Below are 5961 nucleotides of genomic sequence, written 5' to 3'. Positions count from 1 at the left end.
CAGAGTGTTCCATGCAACATTAGCTGCAGAGTGTTCCATGCAACATTAGCCACAACGTGTTCCATGCATGAAGGCACTTTAACCAAACCTCCATCGCAGTTTACTTCTAGTTGTTATTTTTTATTTCAAACATATTGTGATGTCATTATGTGTATATATTTGTATGCAAGCACAATTATGTGTACAAGATAAATTATTTCAAATAACGCCTGTTAACAGAATTAAGCAAATTTAAACAAGAAACCAGCATATCTACAAAGGAGACAAGAAAATACCTTCAAATTAAATGCTTAGTGATGAAAAGTTGCCAAACATTAACACAGAGTTAGAAGCAGAGCAACAAATCAGGAAAACGGAAATAGGGAAAAAGAAAGGAGGAGGAGCAAGTCAGCCTTACACAATCCCTGGGACGGAAAGATAAAGAGACTGAGAGAATGCAAAAACGGGGAAGTGAGAAATTACATAAATCAGGCTAACTCAGGCAAGATAAGAAAAAGAAAAGGCATAGTTTCTCTCGCATAAAATAGAGTTACTCAACAGATCTGAGACATGCACTATTTGGCCACCACCTGCTTTAGATGAGTATTTTAACATAGTAACCACGGGCTGTTACTACCAGACTGAGAAGCCTGGGGAAGAGGAGCTCCCAAAAGGAAGGCAGAAAAGTATCCTTTCTGCAGTACACCTGGTTTCTCTCTTTCAATCCTGACTTCCTCAACAGGAAAACAGTTACACTAGCATACAAACAAATCACACCTTGCCTTGGAAGTTCCTGATTTAAAAAAGATAGATTTAGGCCTAATTTTTTTCTTCCATCTTAAAATATCTTTGACTCAACAGGGCGACTCTACTACAGCACCTAATATAAAACACAGTCGACAACTTACCTCTCCCAGTGTGCTCGGATCTGAATGCCACAACACAAACTGACACATGTTTTGTCCGTTACTACATCCGGGGTTTCTTTACATGATGTCCATGGCAGAGTCTGTAGGTAGCAGGGTTCTGCAAAACTAAAAAACCTCCAAACTGTCAATGCACATACCTAGGTTACCACATGCATCAGTCCACTGTGCATGGCAGCTACACATATGGGCACTTAGCGATTCGGTCTAGCAGACATGACTCCGAGCATGGCTAAAGTGGCCAAGACTATAGGAAAACAATAATACCTAGAAGATCTCAAAAGTTCAATGACATTTATCATATTTAAATATATTCTAATTCAGTGGCACAGTAACAGCATATAAAATGAGGGTGAGTAGAATCTCAGTTGCTGTCCAGGAATTGTGAAAAGATTTAAATGTGAACAAACATAAATGTTTACTGCAAAAAGCGGTTTACTTTTGGAGTGTTCAACTGACTTGAAGAAAAGCTCCGATTTAAAATCAAAAGATGCTTACTAGTTTCTTAGGGAAAACACACCATGCAGCATAAATTCATGGTCTCCTAACCCCACTCTATCCAATCTAATGACACATTCTGGGGACCTCTCAAGATCTGCCTTTTATTTGATAGCCCATGCACACAGCCGCGCACACAGCCACCTTACTGGGGCTACGCGTAGGCGGTGACTCTTGCTGAGATCCGATTACACAGCACAACATAGCATCTGCACTGTATTTCATTTGATAGCCCAAACTAGGTGGTTACAGTACTTGTTTTTTATGGGGTGCATGTACACTCTTCATAATATTTAATGGCGCCTTTAACAAAGGAAACACTTTAATCTTCAAGGGGGGGGGGGTGGATTGAAAGCTGCTACAATCGTTCCTTGGGACTATACACAGCAGGTGGAGCCCGACTACATATTTATAAATTACTGTTTTCATATTCGTTGTAACTCTTATCCATCTTTTAAATAGTTTACCAACATAAGAAATCTTTAAGAAGAAGAAAACTTATACTGCTAAAAAAGAAAGCATTTATAACATCAGCTACCAGCACAGTGCGACAACCGCGACTTATTATTCGATAACCTCCCTGGTATCGCCCAACAGTTCTTCCCAGAAAAGTAAAGGTAGCCGCAGGAAGCCAGACTAGCGCCTTATCCTCTCCACCAAGAGATTAGGACCCATTTGTACATTTCACTAACTTTAAAACAAAACGGGTCAGGATTTTCTTCTGCACCCGCGTCATAGGGCAGGGAGGGGGCAATCAAAGTAACCAGGAGTCGCGTTTGCAGAGGTGGGATGCTGACACCCGGGATGCACTCAGCAGCTGCGCCAGTCGGGCTTCGCACTCTGTCCAAACCCTTTCCAGCAGGCGTCCACCTCTCTCTCCCAAGACCTATAGGAGACCGGGTCGCTGACCCCTACTCCATCCCGGGCTCAGGAGTAGGCAGCGAGCCCAGCTGAGCGCACCGCAGCTGCCCCCAAAGCCGTGTCGCCAACTCCCTCTAGCGCCGCTAGGTTCCTAGAAGACTTACTTCTTCAAAGCGCTCGGCCCGAAACCGAGTCCGCACGCCCGCAAGCCTTCCTCCCACCGCGTTCCTCCTACAGCGCTGGACACCCACCCCAGCGCAACCCCGATGCGCAGGCGCCACCTCTGCCTCCACAGCTTCCGCGTATGACGTCACTTCCGACACACGGCTCAGCAGTGGGCTCCGGTGGTTTTAGCTTGCGGGTCCTGGGCTGAGTGACCCAATTCCTTTATTCTACAGACTCGTCCGTGCTGAAATTTACCGCTCCAATCCGAATTAGCGGGGCGTTTGGACAAATCAAGAGATTGTCGAGTCCCACGTCTCTGCGGGGTGTCGGCCTCTGAGATTGTGATTGCTGGCTGCAGTACTGCCCCTTTCACTTCTGTGGGTGTTGGTGTTGTGTTACAAGGGCAACCTGACCTAACCGTGTAAAACACCAGTACCCACAACCTGAAGTTGTTGTGTTACTTGAGGTAATGCATAGAACGTTCCAGCATACTGCAATGAACATTAACAGTTTTTTTTTTTTTTTTTTTTTTTTTTTTTTCCCTAATGATGTGATATACTCTCTTGTTTCCGCACTGGAACACATAGGTGTATAGCAGACTGGAACTTCTTTTGTTCAGTGGTTAGCTAGCTGATGATACTGGGTACCTTCCCCTCGATAGACAGACCGACAGACAGGTTGATAACTTGATTGAAAACATTTGCTGAATTACCTTGCTAAGGGGTGGGAGTGTGTGGGGGGGCCAGGATTATAACGACAGACCTCAGGCTGTCCCTGAAAGTAGACATACTCATCAATAAGAAAGTGTGTGTGTGTGTGTGTGTGTGTGTGTGTGTCCACAAACCTCATACTGACCCAGAAAAGTAGGGAGCTGTCTTTGTTTTTAACTGGTTAATAGGAACAAAACTACAGACCTCTGCAGTTCCAGAAGGTTAGCAGGCTATGAATGTACTACCACTGACTAGGCATGGTTTCATTTCCTCTTTGGTGGTTGTACTGGCTAGTTTTGTGTCACCTTGACAAAGCTGGAGTTATCACAGAGAAAGGAGCTTCAGTTGAGGAAATGCCTCCATGAAATCCAACTGTAAGGCACTTTCTCAATTAGTGATCAAGGGGGAAAGGCCCCTTGTGGGTGGGACCATCCCTGGGCTAGTAGTCTTGGGTTCTATAAGAGAGCAGGCTGAGCAAGCCAGTAAAGAACATGGCTTCTGCATCAGCTCCTGCTTCCTGACCTGCTTGAGTTCCAGTCCTGACTTCCTTTGGTGATGAACAGCAGTGTGGAAGTGTGGAATAAACCCTTTCCTCCCAACTTGCTTCTTGGTCATGATGTCTGTGCAGGAATAGAAACCCCGACTAAGATAGTGGTTCAAAGAAACATCTCAACTTGTTTAGAAAGATGACAAAGCAAGCTAGTAGTAGTGTTGAAATGTGGGTGATGGGTCAGTTTTGCAAATAACCCAGAATAACACCTCAGCCCAATGACTTTTGTTGTTTTCTGATCAGGTCTCCTGATATAGCTCTGACTGTTCTCCTCCCTGAACCCTCCTAGTGTTAACGGATCTTACAGGCATACTCAACCATGCCTGGTTTAGACCCAATGATATTTGTCATTTTTTGACTATAGGGATTTGCCACAAGGCACAAAGTTAACCAGTGTGATACAACTTGAGCCTGTTTAATTCCACTTATTTTTCATTTATTCATATAAGATGCACAGAGACACTAGAGAAAGATGGATACAGTGAACACTTGCTTAAGGAAGTTTCCGACCTTGCGAGGGAAGCAGCCCTTGATGGAAAGGTAGTTCAATGTTAGCATAGTCACAGGGACATCAGGTTCCATCATTCAACCAATGACACTTCTCTTTGCTCCCCAGAAACCATAGCTTGAGTTTTAGAAATACAAGCTGATAATATTTTCATCAAAATTTAAATAATTAAAAACAAGACTTTCAAAAATGTCAAGCAATCAAGATTTACACAGATCTCATAGTCAGCTACAAGAGACCCAGAGACTATGAACCATGGCTTTTGTGTTTTGTGCTCTCAGGTTCTTTATTTGCCTCTTGAACTTTTTCTTCTTAGCTACTCATTTATCTAGTTACCTTAGCTTCTAGGAACAACAGGGCTGATTGACAATAATCTTTATGAGCAGGTAACCTAGAGGGACAGATCACCGTCCATGTCTACAATGAGCACAATTATCTATGGTGACAAGGTTGTACCGCAGAGCAGGAACACTCATGGGAACTAGACTGTCCCACTTAGGTGATAATAGCGACAGCTTTCTACAACCTTATTGCAGAACCAGAACCGACATAACCAAACACTGGCACGACTAAGATCAGCCGTTCTGTCTGCTATTCACAAACCAGTTTCTTTCTTCATATCTCTTTTGCATAAAGTTGCAGTGTTCCTGTTAGGCCCTGGGGGACAGACTTGCAGTCACCGAACCTGCTTATCAGTTCTTCCCAGCATGCCACACAGATTAAACGTGCTTTTTGTGATCTTTCAGTCTGCTCATTGCTTTGGATGGCATATTAGAATAGGTGGCCAGTTCTAATGTTGGGACTCTAAGCCAGGTTTTGTTTTTGTTTTTGTTTTTTTTTTCCTAAAAGCCCTGGGAACAGTGTCTCTTATCATTGTCTACTTTAATGAGGACATTTCATCTTATGGTTCCTAACGTCCCTTTCTATCTGATTGTCATGCTTGAGCAAAGAAGAAAGCAACAACTTATTTTCGTTTTTAAAAATAAAATAAAAAGTTAAAACAAAACCCAGAGAATTCTCTTTTCATATGCACAGAACCAAGCAAGACTCACCACCTGTGGTGGCGCACACCTTTAATCCCAGCACTCGGGAGGCAGAGGCAGGCAGATTTCTGAGTTGGAGGCCAGCCTGGTCTACAGAGTGAGTTCCAGGACAGCCAGGGTGACACAGAGAAACCCTGTCTTGAAAAAACAAAAAACAAAACAAACAAACAAAAACAACAAAGACTCACCACCTGTCTTCTATGATAGTCGATTTTCTTTGTCAACTTGATTAAGTCACAGAAACTACTTATTTGATGAAACATTTTAGGTATTTCTGTAAAATAATTTCTTAATGACATTTCCATCTGTTGATATTTTAAAATTTATTTTTATGTGTGGGTGTTTTGCCTGCATGTATGCCCATGTACCATACACAAGCCTGATGCCTCAAGAGGTCAGAAGAAGGTCTCAGAGCCTTTGACTGGAATTACAGATAGTTGAGAGATTCCGTGTAGGTGTTGGGAATCGAACCCTAGTCCTCTGGAAGAGCAGCTGGTGCTCTTAACTGAGGAGCCAACTCTCTATCTCCAATTAGTTGGGTTTGAATAAAACATACAAAATTCCATAGTATGAGTGGGCCTTGTCCAAGTGGTTGAAGGCCTAGGGGGAAAAGGCTGAGGTAGATGTCCTGAGGAAATGACAGTTCTGCCTCCAGGTATCTGTCTGCCTTTGGACTTGGGCTACAGGACCAACCCTCATAGGGCTCCAAGCTGCTGGTCTA

At 43.4% G+C, this 5961-nt stretch overlaps 1 protein-coding gene across 1 annotated transcript in view; it reads right to left on the bottom strand.

Annotated features, from left to right (window-relative positions):
* The window catches only part of Map3k13 (mitogen-activated protein kinase kinase kinase 13), a 147315-nt gene extending 144780 nt beyond the window's left edge, over nt 1-2535 (bottom strand). Inside the window, exons 1-2 of the mRNA XM_029470554.1 lie at nt 2429-2535; nt 888-1013 (exon numbers count right to left, since the gene is read on the bottom strand). The gene's annotated coding sequence lies outside the window, so the exon portion shown is untranslated. The remainder of the gene's footprint in view (nt 1-887; nt 1014-2428) is intronic.
* Nucleotides 2536-5961: the final 3426 nt, after the last annotated feature.

Source organism: Mus caroli, chromosome 16 (assembly GCF_900094665.2).
Source record: "Mus caroli chromosome 16, CAROLI_EIJ_v1.1, whole genome shotgun sequence".
NCBI classification, from domain to species: Eukaryota; Metazoa; Chordata; class Mammalia; order Rodentia; family Muridae; genus Mus; species Mus caroli.
Note: the sequence above shows the minus strand (reverse complement) of the source record. Positions and strands in the feature narration are given on the sequence as shown.